The following is an 18608-nucleotide window of genomic DNA, read 5'->3' on the forward strand; positions in this document are numbered from 1 at the left end:
CTACATGTGTGAAAAGGACCTCGCGCCCAACACGTGATCATCATGTGACTTGATGACACATTATGCACGTGACTGACGGCAGCGCATCACGTTGACAGCGCGATGACGTCATGGACATGCGCACTGCGATTGGCCAGACGCCGAGGTGGATGTGAATATGTCTAGCGCTATTGGACAATGTTTTATATGTTTCAGGTACACATTTATATTATTATATGTTTTAGACGGTCTGATTATTCAAGAGGCTGCTTTTAATTACACTGATGCATTGAGTGGGCTGAGCCTCCTAACGATTGGCTCCAACATGTTGTGGGAGTGGTCACATATATGTATTTAACATTGTCAATTTTTACCTTTTGTATACTTGACAAAGGCTACTGTGTAGCCGAAACGTCGTACTTTGTGTGTGCACTCAAGGCTTCCAATAAAAGACGCACTGGATATGCTGCTGTGACTTCCATTTTTCATAGCTCAAGGGGCGGGGTCCTTTCTGCTACAGCTCGGGAGGCGTGTCCATTCTCTCCCTATCACAGTTCAGGAGCAGTTGAAGAATGAAACTGAGCATGTGCGGCCTTCTCAGTGTGCAGGACAAAGAAATAAGAAAAATAACAAACAGCAGGTGGCACTATACAGATCTATTTCATTGAATAGCTCAGTGGCTAGGCAAAATTTTTAATTACATGCAATTACAAAAGTATTCAGATGCAGGTGCTGGTTTAAAAACTGTAGAATATTTTCCATTGGACAACCCCCTTTAATTCAAAAATCCACCCTGTCAGGTGATGGTGTCAGGAGGCAGACCCCCACCAATCAGCTGTTTAAAGAGGCCGGAGCCTCCTTGAATGGTGGCTGTGCTGGGCACTGAGCTATGCCTAGGCCACGTGAGCGATGAGAGTGATGTCACCGGCCAAGGAAGAGGCCTCGGCGCTCATTGAAGTGCCCCCCCCTCCCCCCGCCTCATCAAACTGCTGACAGGACGGGGTGCTAGGAGTCGGACCCCCTCCGAGAATAGGTCATCAATATCAAAATTTTGGACAACCCCTTTAAATGACAGGACCCAGAGATACTGAACATTGTAAAGAATTATCGCAGAAAGTTTATTGAAAAATCACATAGCTTTTCGCCGCACAAAAAATAACAAAACAATATAATAAAAACAGAATACCCTTTTGGGAACCACATGCAACAGTTTTATCGTCCAGCCGAGACCAATACCTGGAATAGTTCTCATTGGAAATACACTTTCAATATAAAGTTGCAAGAAAGTTTTAATGAATTCCCTTTAAAGTAATGTTTACAGATATTAGAACAATATTTCCTGCGTAAAATCCAGCTTTCTCCAATTACGGAGCTGCATGGTGGGTGTCATGTTTTCCATTACAATCTCATTTCATGTTAGAGACATTAGGACAGTAACCGACTTCTGACGGCTACTTGCTTTATGAATGGAAACTCTAAGAGACTGATTTTATTTAGCCAATGATGACAGGAATATTTCCTTTTTTCTCCCTTTTATGAGAATGATCTGTTCTGTAGCCAGGCTCCAACAATATGAAGGTCATTTGTGGTCCGTAAATACATCTGAAAGCGCAAATGGTTTCATACACTCACAATGCATCACTTACAATATGCTACAACCTACACAACCTCATTTAAAGGGGTTGTCCCCACATACAGTTTTCTAAATTTTTCAAATCAGCACCTGGATCTAAATAGACACAATTAAATTAAATACAGCCACTGAGGTATTCAATAAAAATTATCTGTACATCCGTCTATCCTTATTTCTCTGTCCACCTCTGGACACATAAGACCAGTTCCATTCTTCAACTGCCTCCAGCCAGATCTTCTCTTTGAAGCTGCGACCGTAAGGCTCCATTCAGACGTCTGTATGAATGGTCCGGATCCGTTCCGCAATTATGCCGAACGGGTGCGGACCCATTTTATTTTCAATGGGGCCGAAAAAGATGCGGACAGCAAACAGTGTGCTGTCCCCATCCGGTGTCAGTGTTTTGCAAATCCGCAAAACGCTTACGGACGTGTAAAATGATCCTTATAGGGAGAAAGCTGCATCAGAAAGGACACGTCCCTATTAGGTGTGATAGGGCAAATAGCTGCAGCAGAAAGGACACAATCCTGCACTGTGATAAGGAGAGGGATGCAGTGGAAAGGACATGCCTCCTGAGATGCGATAGGGAAAAATCAGAAGCAGAAAAAACACACCCCTGACAGAAAGGACATTCCTGGATACAAGATGAGATACGGCCTCTAGCCTGGATACAAGATGAGATACGGCCTCTAGCCTGGATACAAGATGAGATACGGCCTCTAGCCTGGATACAAGATGAGATACGGCCTCTAGCCTGGATACAAGATGAGATACAGCCTCTAGCCTGGATACAAGATGAGATACGGCCTCTATCCTGGATACAAGATGAGATACGGCCTCTAGCCTGGATACAAGATGAGATACGGCCTCTAGCCTGGATACAAGATGAGCTACGGCCTCCATCCTGGATACAAGATGAGATACGGCCTCTATCCTGGATACAAGATGAGATACAGCCTCTAGCCTGGATACAAGATGAGATACGGCCTCTATCCTGGATACAAGATGGGATACGGCCTCTAGCCTGGATACAAGATGAGATACGGCCTCTAGCCTGGATACAAGATGATATACGTACGGCCTCTAGCCTGGATACAAGATGAGATACGGCTTCTAGCCTGGATACAAGATGAGATACGCCTCTAGCCTGGATACAAGATGAGATACGGCCTCTAGCCTGGATACAAGATGAGATACGGCCTCTAGCCTGAATACAAGATGAGATACGGCCTCTAGCCTGGATACAAGATGAGATACGGCCTCTAGCCTGAATACAAGATGAGATACGGCCTCTAGCCTGGATACAAGATGAGATACGGCCTCTAGCCTGGATACAAGATGAGATACGGCCTCTAGCCTGGATACAAGATGAGATACGGCCTCTAGCCTGGATACAAGATGAGATACGGCCTCTAGCCTGGATACAAGATGAGATACGGCCTCTAGCCTGGATACAAGATGAGATACGGCCTCTAGCCTGGATACAAGATGAGATACGGCCTCTAGCCTGGATACAAGATGAGATACGGCCTCTAGCCTGGATACAAGATGAGATACGGCCTCTAGCCTGGATACAAGATGAGATACGGCCTCTAGCCTGAATACAAGATGAGATACGGCCTCTAGCCTGGATACAAGATGAGATACGGCCTCTAGCCTGGATGTTGCAGCTGGACCTGTAGAACCTGCACACTCTTAGGTTGGTGAAGCTGGTGTCCCTGCTGGTCCTATAAATGCTGGATTGGTGATAAATCTGGTGATTGAGCAGGACAAAGAAGTGTTGTCCTCTGGAGGAGACATTCCTGGGACACCCTTGCTTTATGTGGGTGAGCATTATCCTGCTGAAATATGCCAGCTGCTAGTTCTGCCATGAGAGGAACACATGTGGCTGCAGGATGTCCTGCAGATATCACTGAGCTGTTAGTGTCCCTCGTATCACTACTAGAGGTGACCGACTGTCGTATGTTATGGCTCCACAGATCATCACACCAGCAGTTGGGGCAGTGTGATGGCTCCACAGCTAAGGCAGGATTGAAGTACCCACCAAGAGGCCTCCATACTCGAACCGGACCATCATGGGATCTCAAACAGAACCTGGATTCTTAGCTTAAGACTATACAGTTCCAGTCCACAGCAGTCCAGGTTTCTTATTCACGACACCACTGCAAACAAAAGCAACGGTGGCTGGTTGTGGATAGCAGGACATGTAATGGGCGACATAACATCAAATTTCCTTCTGCTGAGCGCCTGGAAATGGTCCGGGCAGAGTCCGGGGTGTGTAATGAAGGGGCCACCTGTGTCTGGATGGAAGACAATGAAACTGTGGGAGCCTTGTGTGCTTGTCGGTGGCTCTCAAACGATGCTCTCTCCAGGTGGCATGTTTGGGCTGTCCACAGCCTGTTGTGCGTGCGCCCTCATGTAACCACTCCTCCCAACAGCTAGGTCAGAACGGTGAAATGATCATCCTGCTTTTCTCAGTCTAATGCATGTAGGAGGATAGCAGCTTTTTCTTATCAATATTTTCTTGGATTATTGGGTCCCTATGTTTTTGTCCTGTGTATTTTATCGCCAATCTTTACGTCATTATATGTATTAATAAAGGTGTTACTTATTTTCATATTATCATTTTTGTCGTGCACAATTAATTGGTGAGGCTCATATTATAGCATTGTGCTTTACAAAACTATATCTCATAGGTGTAGTATTAGAATGTATTGGCTCCGATGAGCCAAAGTTATTGCTTCGCAAAGTCTCACGAGACTTCGGGTAATAACTTCAGAAATTTATTTGTACTGTAAAAAAAACAAATCGGGTTTGGTTCCAAGTGAAGCAATAACTTTGGCTCATCGGCGCCAATACATTCTAATACTGTAAGGAGCTCCTACTCCGTACAGTATTAGAACAAAGTTTTATGTGAATAGACTTCGGATGTTTCATCCGAAGTCGATTCGCTCATCCCTAATTACAAGTATGGCGTCCCCATTCACTTCTATGGATTGTGCGCTGCAGCTACCCGGTACAGCTCCTACACAATGGACAGAGCCTTCTGCTCCAAGCTCTGTCCTCTGTGTTGTGTCTGGTGCTGGGAAGCTGCTGAGAATCGCTGGTGGTGGGGGGTGCGAGGTGTCACACCAGCAGTGAGCTGATATTGATGACCTATCCTGAGGACGGGACATCAACACCTAGAATCCAGAAAAATACCTTTAAAGGGGTTATCCCGTGACTGAGGTAAAAAATGAAAATCAGACATCATATAGTAAATGACAATCCCTCTCTAAAAAGCTAGAACCAGCCCTGTACCTCACATGGAACCAGAGATCTCACCATGCATTGCTCTTCTAGATTTATATCAAACTGACGGCTCAAGGGGAGTGTCTATTCTACTGCAGATAAGGGGGAGTGTCTATTCTACTGCAGATAAGGGGGAGTGTCTATTCTACTGCAGATAAGGGGGAGTGTCTATTCTACTGCAGATAAGGGGAGTGTCTATTCTACTGCAGATAAGGGGAGTGTCTATTCTACTGCAGATAAGGGGGAGTGTCTATTCTACTGCAGATAAGGGGAGTGTCTATTCTACTGCAGATAAGGGGAGTGTCTATTCTACTGCAGATAAGGGGAGAGTCTATTCTACTGCAGATAAGGGGAGTGTCTATTCTACTGCAGATAAGGGGAGTGTCTATTCTACTGCAGATAAGGGGAGTGTCTATTCTACTGCAGATAAGGGGGAGTGTCTATTCTACTGCAGATAAGGGGAGTGTCTATTCTACTGCAGATAAGGGGAGTGTCTATTCTACTGCAGATAAGGGGAGTGTCTATTCTACTCCAGATAAGGGGAGTGTCTATTCTACTGCAGATAAGGGGAGTGTCTATTCTACTGCAGATAAGGGGAGTGTCTATTCTACTGCAGATAAGGGGAGTGTCTATTCTACTGCAGATAAGGGGAGTGTCTATTCTACTGCAGATAAGGGGAGTGTCTATTCTACTGCAGATAAGGGGAGTGTCTATTCTACTGCAGATAAGGGGAGTGTCTATTCTACTGCAGATAAGGGGAGTGTCTATTCTACTGCAGATAAGGGGAGTGTCTATTCTACTGCAGATAAGGGGGAGTGTCTATTCTACTGCAGATAAGGGGAATGTCTATTCTACTGCAGATAAGGGGAATGTCTATTCTACTGCAGATAAGGGGAATGTCTATTCTACTGCAGATAAGGGGAATGTCTATTCTACTGCAGATAAGGGGAATGTCTATTCTACTGCAGATAAGGGGAATGTCTATTCTACTGCAGATAAGGGGAATGTCTATTCTACTGCAGATAAGGGGAATGTCTATTCTACTGCAGATAAGGGGAATGTCTATTCTACTGCAGATAAGGGGAATGTCTATTCTACTGCAGATAAGGGGGAGTGTCTATTCTACTGCAGATAAGGGGGAGTGTCTATTCTACTGCAGATAAGGGGGAGTGTCTATTCTACTGCAGATAAGGGGAGTGTCTATTCTACTGCAGATAAGGGGAGTGTCTATTCTACTGCAGATAAGGGGAGTGTCTATTCTACTGCAGATAAGGGGAGTGTCTATTCTACTGCAGATAAGGGGAGTGTCTATTCTACTGCAGATAAGGGGAGTGTCTATTCTACTGCAGATAAGGGGAGTGTCTATTCTACTGCAGATAAGGGGAGTGTCTATTCTACTGCAGATAAGGGGAGTGTCTATTCTACTGCAGATAAGGGGAGTGTCTATTCTACTGCAGATAAGGGGATTGTCTATTCTACTGCAGATAAAGGGAGTGTCTATTCTACTGCAGATAAGGGGGAGTGTCTATTCTACTGCAGATAAGGGGAGTGTCTATTCTACTGCAGATAAGGGGAGTGTCTATTCTACTGCAGATAAGGGGAGTGTCTATTCTACTGCAGATAAGGGGAGTGTCTATTCTACTGCAGATAAGGGGAGTGTCTATTCTACTGCAGATAAGGGGAGTGTCTATTCTACTGCAGATAAGGGGAGTGTCTATTCTACTGCAGATAAGGGGAGTGTCTATTCTACTGCAGATAAGGGGAGTGTCTATTCTACTGCAGATAAGGGGAGTGTCTATTCTACTGCAGATAAGGGGAGTGTCTATTCTACTGCAGATAAGGGGAGTGTCTATTCTACTGCAGATAAGGGGAGTGTCTATTCTACTGCAGATAAGGGGAGTGTCTATTCTACTGCAGATAAGGGGAGTGTCTATTCTACTGCAGATAAGGGGAGTGTCTATTCTACTGCAGATAAGGGGAGTGTCTATTCTACTGCAGATAAGGGGAGTGTCTATTCTACTGCAGATAAGGGGAGTGTCTATTCTACTGCAGATAAGGGGAGTGTCTATTCTACTGAAGATAAGGGGAGTGTCTATTCTACTGCAGATAAGGGGATTGTCTATTCTACTGCAGATAAAGGGAGTGTCTATTCCACTGCAGATAAGGGGGAGTGTCTATTCTACTGCAGATAAAGGGAGTGTCTATTCTACTGCAGATAAGGGGGAGTGTCTATTCTACTGCAGATAAGGGGAGTGTCTATTCTACTGCAGATAAGGGGAGTGTCTATTCTACTGCAGATAAGGGGAGTGTCTATTCTACTGCAGATAAGGGGAGTGTCTATTCTACTGCAGATAAGGGGAGTGTCTATTCTACTGCAGATAAGGGGAGTGTCTATTCTACTGCAGATAAGGGGAGTGTCTATTCTACTGCAGATAAGGGGAGTGTCTATTCTACTGCAGATAAGGGGAGTGTCTATTCTACTGCAGATAAGGGGAGTGTCTATTCTACTGCAGATAAGGGGAGTGTCTATTCTACTGAAGATAAGGGGAGTGTCTATTCTACTGCAGATAAGGGGATTGTCTATTCTACTGCAGATAAAGGGTGTCTATTCCACTGCAGATAAGGGGGAGTGTCTATTCTACTGCAGATAAGGGGAGTGTCTATTCTACTGCAGATAAGGGGAGTGTCTATTCTACTGCAGATAAGGGGAGTGTCTATTCTACTGCAGATAAGGGGAGTGTCTATTCTACTGCAGATAAGGGGAGTGTCTATTCTACTGCAGATAAGGGGAGTGTCTATTCTACTGCAGATAAGGGGAGTGTCTATTCTACTGCAGATAAGGGGATTGTCTATTCTACTGCAGATAAAGGGAGTTTCTATTCTACTGCAGATAAGGGGGAGTGTCTATTCTACTGCAGATAAGGGGAGTGTCTATTCTACTGCAGATAAGGGGAGTGTCTATTCTACTGCAGATAAGGGGAGTGTCTATTCTACTGCAGATAAGGGGAGTGTCTATTCTACTGCAGATAAGGGGAGTGTCTATTCTACTGCAGATAAGGGGAGTGTCTATTCTACTGCAGATAAGGGGAGTGTCTATTCTACTGCAGATAAGGGGGCGTGTCCATTCTGCGGCAGCTCTCTCCCTATCACAGCTCAGGAGGCAGTTGAAGGATGAAACTGAGCATGTGCGGCCTTCTCAATGAGCCGGACAAAAAAATAAAAATAAGAAGAAAATAACAAGCAGCAGGTGGCGCTATACAGATACACTTTATAGAATAACTCAATGGCTATGCCATATTTTTAATTACACGCAATTACAAAAGTATTCACAACCAGGTGTCGGTTTGGAAACTGAAGAATTGTATCCGTGGGACAACCCCTTTAGGCCGATTCTTTTACCTTTCAAACCTCGTAATAAAAATAAAAAAAAGTTTATTACAACCTTTTTCTTGTCAAACAAAGTAAATTACTCTCTCATATCTTAGACTTCAAAGTTTTCTATTTTATACATTTCAGATTGGATTCTTAGAAATGCTACATTCAGTTATCATTTCCAGCGAGCCAGCGCCGTCTATAATACGCGGTTGGCCAGAATGAGATTTACGCATATAGATTGCTACATGCCTTTCAAACCAAATAGATCATCTCTCCAGATGTCTGCAGACGGAAACCCCTATAACAAGGCCTACAAAGAATCTCATTTTCCACAGGTCATTATGATGGATACATCCGCTCATTACTTTGCAGCATGCAGTGTTTATTCCTAACAGAATATTAGTGGACACTTTTCGCTTCGTGGCATCCGACTGGAACTAAGCCGGCTCCTTCCGAAAAGCAAAGAAAGAAAATACCATCAACTGTAAAGTGCCGCGTCAAGTGTAGAGCGAACGGCTTACATAGCAAAGCCCAATACTTTACTTTTGGAAAAACTCAGAACGGGGCCCCCAAAGTAAAGGAGAGCATAAAGGGCATGACGTGGTGTCATAGTAGAATTTTTGTATGACCCTTAAATAAGGGATCTAACCATGTTGTCTGGAATGCTACAAATCTTAAATTTTGGTCTAAGGACAAAAGAATGAGAAGACATGACTCAAGGTGGTATTTGAGTCTGCCTCTTCCAAACAGCAGAAGACCCCTTTTATTAGCAAAGACCTGGGTGTTTCCCTTACAACCAAAAAATACAAAATGAGCCAATAGGATTGTGACGTGTTTTAACAAAGAGTGATGTATATATCCTCACAGTATGCACCCGGACCCAATTAGGATACTCTAGGCGGGAAAACGAAGACAAAGGAATTCCTTGTCTAGATACATGATGTCCCCTCTGTACCCATCTAGCTTTCATACCATATATTTTAACCTAGAGATATCCAAGATTTAATTATGTTTAATTACTCGTATTTTTTGTCCCATAAGATGCACTTTTTTCCTCCCAATGTGAGGGGAAAATGTCAGTGAGTCTTATGGGGTGAATACTAATGAGCACTTCCATTATGGAAGCGCTCATAAGTACCAGAGGATCGGGAAGCAGTGAATGGACTGCCCCCCGGCTCTGTACTCACCAAGTAAATGGACTGCTCCCCGGGCTCTGTACTCACCAAGTGAATGGACTGCTCCCCGGGCTCTGTCCTCACCAAGTGAATGGACTGCTCCCCGGGCTCTGTCCTCACCAAGTGAATGGACTGCTCCCCGGGCTCTGTACTCCCCCAGTGAATGGACTGCTCCCCGGGCTCTGTACTCACCAAGTGAATGGACTGCCCCCCGGCTCTGTACTCACCAAGTAAATGGACTGCTCCCCGGGCTCTGTACTCACCAAGTGAATGGACTGCTCCCCGGGCTCTGTCCTCACCAAGTGAATGGACTGCTCCCCGGGCTCTGTCCTCACCAAGTGAATGGACTGCTCCCCGGGCTCTGTCCTCACCAAGTGAATGGACTGCTCCCCGGGCTCTGTCCTCACCAAGTGAATGGACTGCTCCCCGGGCTCTGTACTCCCCCAGTGAATGGACTGCTCCCCGAGCTCTGTACTCACCAAGTGAATGGACTGCTCCCCGGGCTCTGTACTCCCCCAGTGAATGGACTGCTCCCCGGGCTCTGTACTCACCAAGTGAATGGACTGCTCCCCGGGCTCTGTACTCACCGCTTCCTGGTCCTCGGCCTCAGCTTGTGCACATCGGGTCACAGCACAGGGTGCGACAGGAGGAAGGAGAGCTGGATCCTAGCAGCCAGTTTTTTATTTTTTATTTTATTTTATTTTATTTGCTTTGCAGCATGGGGGTCTGATCTAAGGATCTGGGGGTCATTCACATTGGGGGTCTGATCTGAAGTCTGGATGGGGGGGTCTTAATGATAGGTACACTTCAACTGTGAGAGGCAGAATACAAAAAAAGAAAAATCCAGAAAATCACATTGTATGATTTTTAGGTAACAGGTCAGTTTTACCGCAAAGTGAACTCCATAAAAACGAAGCTTCCCACTACATTGCATGCAATATAAAATGGCGCTATTAGAAAGCACAACTTGTCCCTCAAGAAACAAGCCCACATATCTCTATGTGAACTGAAAAATGAAAAAAAAATATGGATCCTGTAAGTCAGGGAGTAAAAAACATAAAACAGAAAATTGCAGGGTCCTAAAAGGGTTAAAGGAGCTGTCAGGGACAACTACTGGATCAGCGCAGGATTAAGGGAGTTCTCCAGGCAACAGATACTGATGATCTAACCTTAGGTATCAGATCAGTGGGGGGCTCGGACATCCGGAAACCCCACTGTATCACCTGTTTTGGGCAGCTGCGGTGCCGGAAACTATACAGTGTATGGATCAGAAGCAAAAGGCTCCGTATACTGTGTAGTTTCGAGCACTGGCATACTGAATCTTGAATGGGAGCTGTGCTGCAGTACCATGGCACGACAACTGCACCATGTAATACTGGTACCTCGGAACCGAAGCCGAGTTCGGATCAAAATTTTAAAGTGGTTTTCCAGTTTGAAAATGCCTATGTTAAAGCCGAAACGTTGCACCTTTTGTAAATTTTTTGATCTGTTTAATGAAAGACTCCTTGACAATTATCCTGAGGATATCTGTAGCCCAGAGACCGCCTTTTAAAATGGTGAGTATTGTTTTGATGTTTTTATTATTTTCAACCATTCCATTTGAAAGGAAAATAAAGATATATATACCGATATCGTAGATGACCCCTTTAAACACACATAATAAAGTTAAAATAAATTCTGCACACTAAATAAATAAGAGAACTTTTTGGGCATTTTCTGGTTACTCTTCAGTATAGAGGAAGCCTTCGGTGACTTCTGTGTCATCAAGTGCTAAAACCTATTCATCTGGAAGCATTAGCTAGTCTATCACAATGGAGACGAGAACATTACCCTAATGAGCCCAATCTGCTTATTACTTATTCCGCATTATGGAACTTTAGAAGTTTCGCGTCCACTATTCCCAGTTAAATAGTCCCACTTATGTTACGATCCCGCAGCCTCGGACAAAGTTAGTTTACACCAGCTCGATTACACAGAAATGGCCGGGCACGCTTTTTTTTTCTGGAGGAGCTTATTACGGTAACAAACGGCCTATGAAAATGAGATTGATGGCAGGCGGATCGCTTTCATTTGGTTAAACATACAGTAGGGGGTCTTTTTCCTGTCACCTGAAGTTCATGGCTGGATTCAGTTTACAAGTTGTTTAGTGATCTTCCACCGTATAAATCTCACAGCTGTTCCCCTATTATGAGCACGCTGAAAATGTATTGCTATCCAACACCCACTAAAGTAACGACTCTGCATATTAATATTACGCATCGCACAGAATGATCTCACGGCTGAATGCTAAATTGCTTAATAAAAAAAAAAAATTATCCAAGGAAAAAATATGCACTTATTTATAGGCAGCGTTTATTCCCTAGTAAATGGGCAGTAAAGTATATGGCAGTAGCATTTAGTACTTCCTGTCGCTGTGTATTTTACGCCTTAAGTGAATAGGAGCTGTCACTTTTCCGATTATTCCTTCCGTACGTAGCGTTTAGTGCATTATGCAAGAGGACAAAAGACAAAAATTACACTTTTTTATATACTGTGGGAATTAGCTCTGTAACGGTAGGAAAAATGGGATCAAACGCAGTCTGAAACAGTGACAAGGAAGTCCCTTTCAGATAGGGCTTTGCCCCTAAAATAAACGTATAGGGGCACATTTATTAAGACTGGTGTTTTAGATGCGGGTCTTAATAAGGCCCTGCTCTGGCGGTGGAGCCTCTTAATAACTTTGGCATATTCACCGCCGTTTCTAAATGTAGGTCTGCTTTCTAGTCTTACATTTACCGGGCATAGAAAACCATGAAAGAGACGGGCCACATAGCCTGTCCCCTTCCCTACCCAAACCACGCCCATTTTTTAGACCTTTCCACTACAATCTGTGCCAGAAATTTGTCTAATTAAGGCGTATTTGTCACGAATACAGGGGGGGGGGGGGGGAGACACAGAACTAGGCCTCAAGGCTAGGCTAGAGAGAGGGAAAAGGTCACCTCCTAGGAAGCCCCTAAACCTGGCCCTGACTCCTGTCAGTATGTATAGACCCTGAAGGTGGGAAAATACATACGCCCGAACCTAGACCCTAGGAGCCCTGAAATGCCCTAGGTAGTGGCAAGGAATGAGACTACTGGTTCCTTCCCAGGTGAACGAACCAGCGTCTCCCTGAGGCCTAGTAACAACAAGCACAGGGGAAACAACCAAAGACAAAGAGCAGTACAACTTATCTTATAGAAAATGGATGAGCAGGAACACAGGTAAGGTCCACACACCAACTCTTCTAAATCCAAGCAGAGAATATCAACCGCATGGTTAAGTAGGGAATGCAGTAATGACCACGGGCTGCACCTGACAAGAGGTGTGGTCATTACGAAACCACAACACTGAGAATCAAGAGACTGTCAGTTAACCTCACGTGCAGTCAGTCTCTCCGATCTTCTAACCTCTGTAGCAAAAGGTACCATGACAGTAGTTCTGTTGAATAAATGACCCCCATATCCTTTACATTCAGGCCCAGACACACAAACTGACCACTGATCGGCTGGGCACTAACTAAACATATAAGTTTCCCTGACTATACAAGTGGCTTAGTACCAACTACTCCAGCAAAATTAAATTAACGTGTGTCACCTCACACCAGGAGTAACTGTCCACTTTGAGGCTACACTAACCAATCACACTAACAGTCTCCCCAGACAGGTTCTATCTTCTCAGATGGCTCTCTTTCTCTAGAACACACTTTGCGCCTTAAAGGATAACTGTCGTATATATATTATTTTTTTTGAGTATTGGATTGTAGTGACTAATATCATTTTGGTGGCCCTATTTCAACTTTTCACTGTGTATTCAATTACCCCTTAATTCTACATTTTTGTTCCCTGTACTGCCTACTTTTACCTGTGCCTAAAATAGGGTTGCTAGGCATGGTCCATCTATCTATTGATAGACGGAGCACTGTGCAGGGTCACATTACTGACAGCCGGGGACTGTAAGTAAATGATTAAAGCCAGGTCCTCCCCAGCAGCTGATAACAGTGCCTGGGCTGTGTGCACTTCTCCCTGTCCCTGCGCTTGGCAGACGCTCCCTCACTCAGCAGAGCTGGAGAATGCAGAGTTGAAGCAGCGCAGACCAGGGAAGGGAAGGGAGATCTGCCGTCTGCTCAGTGTATAAATGAAAGCAACATGTGGTAAGAGGACCCCTTTGTTCTGCAGGAGATTAACCCTTTAGGGGGTAGGGCTCTGGTTACTAACACTTTTGGGGGGCTATTGTTACTGGCTAGTGCATGTGAGGAGCTCAATGCATCGTGGGTAGTGAGGGCAGGCGGGATTAGCCTCCGGGTGAGGGCAGTGGCGGCCATCTTAACTGAATAGTGAAATTGCAGTTTTATGCAGACTGGTTGCTAAGGGCTGAATCTTATTAAATATGGGGTACGTCAGTCTAATAGTAACTGATTCTGGAATATCATGTTATTAGTAACTACATATATGAAAATTGAAATTAGGGTCTAAATGTGACCGTTATCCTTTAATAGTCCAGTAATGAGCTGGCACACGTTGCAAATAAAACTTGTACTGGCCAGGAAGGGAATGACAGGCCCCACTACCAACCTGACCATATAAAAATCCAGGCATACAAACAGGACTTAGCCAAATTCTTCAGCTTTTTGTGGAAGAGATCTATATTTCCTGGAGTCTAGGACACATGAGAGAAATCTTGGAAAAATATAACCACCCCCTCCTCCCCTATCACTGTCTCACAATACCCTCTCAAGAGAGATATATGTCACAATGTACACAGCACTCAGGGAGCAGGAGTACTATATGTTGATAGGTGACTTGCAGCTAGCCAAAACCATTTGGTCTCTGTCAACTCAATGTTCAATTGGCCAACAGATGTCTCCCTCATCCAGTCTATGTACAAGGCAAAAGAAAAAAAGGAAAAAAAATCCTTGGTAGCACCAGAACAGTGTGAAATGTAGTAAAAACACAAATAATAGACCTACCGAGTGTGAGGAATCAGTTGATACCACACTAATAATATTCACTAGACTGTGTTCCCAGGGGCATCTAAATATCCACCCAGAAGCCTTCTACAAATTCACGGTCCCAGCAATGGTCGTAACATGCTAACATCAAGGAGAAGAAAGTAAAAATGGTGAAGAATTGGTACTCAGGCAAAAGTTCAGTCATGAATGTTTCAGTAATATACTCACAACATGGGGGAGAGGTAAAGGAAAATACCGAAAACCCCTTGGAATCCATCGAAGACCAAATTCTAACCACGAGTTGTCAGGCAGTAGCAGACTTTATTGCAGCAGTAGATCTATTACAACAACTCTGTAACAAATCACTAGGCCCCTGAGATTTTGATCACCTCGAAACGTGTTGAGCTGTTTTTAGTGTTTTAATTGCTGTTGTAATAAATCTACTACACCATTGACGCCTTCGAGTGCCTGAAGATTTGTGGTTTGAATTTGGTCTGGAAGGGATTCCAGAAGTTCTTGGCGTTTTCCTTTACCATTCGAAAGTGTGAGTATATTACTGAGACATGAACTGAACTTGGTTAACTATGTGATACCTCTCAATGTCAATTCTCCACCATTTTTTCTTCTCGCTGATGTCTGTATCAATACAAACTGGTTAAGACAGGTATCCATGTGCCCTAAAGGACAAGAGGAAAGAAAGCTGCTTTCAGATACCTCTGGCAGTGGCTTAACTTACCAAGAATAAAACAATCAGGCATGTTGAATCCAAACTGCCCCATCCATAACTCCCCTGATTTTGTTGGGTTTGCCTGACATATGGCCGACTTTATGGGAAGCTAATTAAAGGGGTTTTCCAATATTCGTCTATCCTCAGGATAGGTCATCAATACCAGATTGGTGGGTGTCCAATACCCCACCTCCGCCGATAGCGGTTTTGGTCAGGTGCCGGACACTGTACAGTGGATGGAGCAGGAAGCACAAGTTTACATCAACTATGTAGAAATTGAATGGGAGATACGCCGGAAACTACACAGTGGATGGAACTTTCACTCCACTGTATAGTTTCTGGTGCCAGCAGCTGATTGGTGGAGGCATTGTGTGTCACACTCCCACCGATCTGTTATTCATCACCTACCCCGAGGACAGGGCAGCAATATCTGTAAATAATTCAACTAGCTATTAAAGGGGTTGTCTGAGTTTTTTTGTATGTTTCTAACTAGGCAAATGTAAGGACTTTACAATTCACTTACTTTCTCAGCTTCTCTCCCTGCTCTGATACTGTTTGATGCACAAGCCTGAGGGAGCTGATCTGTGTCTGTACAGGAGAGGTCACTGTGCTGGCCACGCCCCCCTGCACTGCCGTCTGCTCTCTCCCTGGATTATTAACCCCTTCAGCTGCACAGACTCAGGGCTGAAGGCCTTACTGAGTAGCTGCAGGCAGTGAGGAGACAAATGCTGGGCACAGGAGCTGACAGACTAGAGAAGTTCTGCAGAGCATTGTACAAGCACAGGTAGAGGGAAGATCCTGTGTGTATCAGCAGTGTCATTGTACAGCTGGGGCTTGTAGTCCTACACATATAACATGCTGCTGAGTTTCCCAGCAGGCAAACGTGTCACTCAGGGCAGGACTTTTATTCACTCCCTTAGCAGAGCAAATAATAACGAGGAAAACCTCATAGATTGTTGTTATTGCAGGTAAACAAAGGGCCAGAAGAGAACCAGGGAAATGAGGAAATATATATATTTTTGTCTAAAACTTGCTTAGCTTAGTTAAATATTGCTGCCCATCAGATTTACAGTGCTATATATATTTTTTTCATAACTCTGACAACCCCTTTAACCTCTTAATGAAATATCATCCAATAGTTGCTATAACTCATGGGGCAGATTTACTAAGACTAGTATTTCACATGCCAGTCTTAGTATAGTCCTGTGGAGTAACATGCGCCCAATTTATTAAGAGGTGCATGCCATTTAATAACTTTAGCGCATCTTCGGGTTGCCCATGTGACAGAGAGTGAAATCCATGTCTGCAATGGAGCATGCATAGATTTAAAAGCTATGTACACCTTCCGAGGCAATTTTTTTATGACTGCATGTTACTCATTCTTAGCTAAATATCATTTTTTCAATTGGCCTTTATTAAAAACATTGAGCTGTTCAGTCACAAAGGGTTAACTGTTTTTCGAGCTGTGTGACTGGTACTTATTTTCTTTCACTTTGTGCCGGTCATCTAATAACCCTTATCTCTAAATTACTGAGAGGTCATAAACACTTATTTAAGCCGCATTCTTATCAGTAAGATTAGAACTGAGCTATAATGAGTGTTTTTAATGTCAGAGAGCAGAAATAAGCAGTCCGTCAGCTCCTGGTCTGACGGAAAAGACAATAAATCTAAAGGGTGCTAGAGTATGTCAGCTCTGTACAGAAAAAAAAAGACACCGTATTTTTTATAAAGACCAATTAAAAAAATTATCTTGTTTTTTGCGTAACTAACTATTTTTTATTGGTACCATTTTTGTGGCATGTAGAACTTTTTGATCACTGTTATTAAATTTTTTGGGGGGGGACAAGATGACAATGGGGCGAATTGCGCGTTTTTTCTTTTTCTTCCGTTACGGCATTCAATGTACAGGAATTGTTTTTTTTAAAGTTCAGAAATTTTCGGACACAGTGATACCTAATATTTTTTTATATATTTTTATATGTAAAAGTGGGAAAGAGGGTTATTTAAACTTTTAATATATTGGTGCATTTTTTTTTTTTAGAACTATTAGCCCCCTTAGGGGCCTAGTACATGGAATCTTTTGATCCCCTCTTCTATTTTTACACTCTCTATTCTGAGCTATGCCTCATGCATAGCTCAGTATGGAGAAAGCCATGGCAGGCCTGGAGCGCTTCAGGAGCGTCTAGGCTGCCATGGCAACCAATCGGAGCCGCCCAATTTCACTGCGGGGACTCCGATTGGAAGGCAGAGGGAGCCGGCCCACTGGCATTATGACGTAAAACTGTACATGATAATGTGCGAAGGGGTTGAAGAGGCTCTGTCAGCATGATCAACCCTATTAAACCAGGCATACTGCCTGGTAGAGCTCACCATGATGATTAAAAAAATACTTTTCTTTTGTCTGTACGCTAAATAGCTGCAGAGATATCAGAGTTTTTATTCATATGCAGGGCTGAACCCTTTGAGCACTGTTTTGTAACACCCCCCTGTGCTCGGCGCACTCCCCCCTCCCCTTGACTGACAGGGCTAGATATCAGCATGCTGAGGGCTGAGCTATGTCCTAGCATCTACATATCATACACTCTATGTACTATAGCAGGGATCAGCAACCTTCGGCACGTCAGCTGTTCTGAAACTACCACTCCCAGAATCCTCCTTTCACTTTTATGGGCATTACAAGAACAGCCAAGTAAGTGTGCTGGGAGTTGTAGTTTCACAGCCGCTAGAGTGCCGATTGAGATCTGCTCAGAAAGCTAACATACATATTACTTTGTTCACATGCACAATATATGATTATAAAGACACTAGTAACATGTGTTAGCTTATAAACATAGAATAAAACATGCTTCTCTATGTGGTAATCCTATAGCTTAGTGTTAGGGTCCATTCACAAGTCCGTAGTGTATTGCGGATCCACAATACACACGGCCGGCACCCCCACAGAACTGCCTATTCTTGTGGACAAGAATAGGAAATGTTCTATTTTTTTCTGGAGCCGCGGACAGGAAGTTCGGGGCCGCGCTTTGGAAATGCGGATGCGGACCAGAACAACGGCCGTGTGCATGAGGCCTAAGAAGTGTATTATGTAGTATGAGGTTTAACACACTGTATACGTGAGGTAATGGGTATATATTTATAATATACCTCATTGTATTATACATATACAGTTACAGTGTGTTATATATATATATAGATATATATATACACCTCAGCTCATATACTACATCATACACTCCACCCCACAAGCTTTTATTGTTCTATATATATATATATATATATATATATATATATATATATATATATATATTTTACTCCCCCCTCAATTCCACATATTTCTTGCGCACTGTTCCGTAATCTGTACTGCCCCAAAAAGGCTAATAGCACTAGTAGTCATGTTACCCTCTTCTCAGATGGATGCACAAAGAAAAAGTAAAAGTATAGTTTGGGCCTATTTTAGTCAACCCA

The 18608-nt window shown here is 43.8% G+C and overlaps 1 protein-coding gene across 1 annotated transcript in view; it reads right to left on the bottom strand.

Annotated features, from left to right (window-relative positions):
* METTL15 (methyltransferase like 15) overlaps nt 1-18608 on the bottom strand; it is a 218555-nt gene that overhangs the window by 143121 nt on the left and 56826 nt on the right. The window lies entirely within an intron of this gene.

Source organism: Bufo bufo, chromosome 10 (assembly GCF_905171765.1).
Source record: "Bufo bufo chromosome 10, aBufBuf1.1, whole genome shotgun sequence".
NCBI lineage: Eukaryota > Metazoa > Chordata > Amphibia > Anura > Bufonidae > Bufo > Bufo bufo.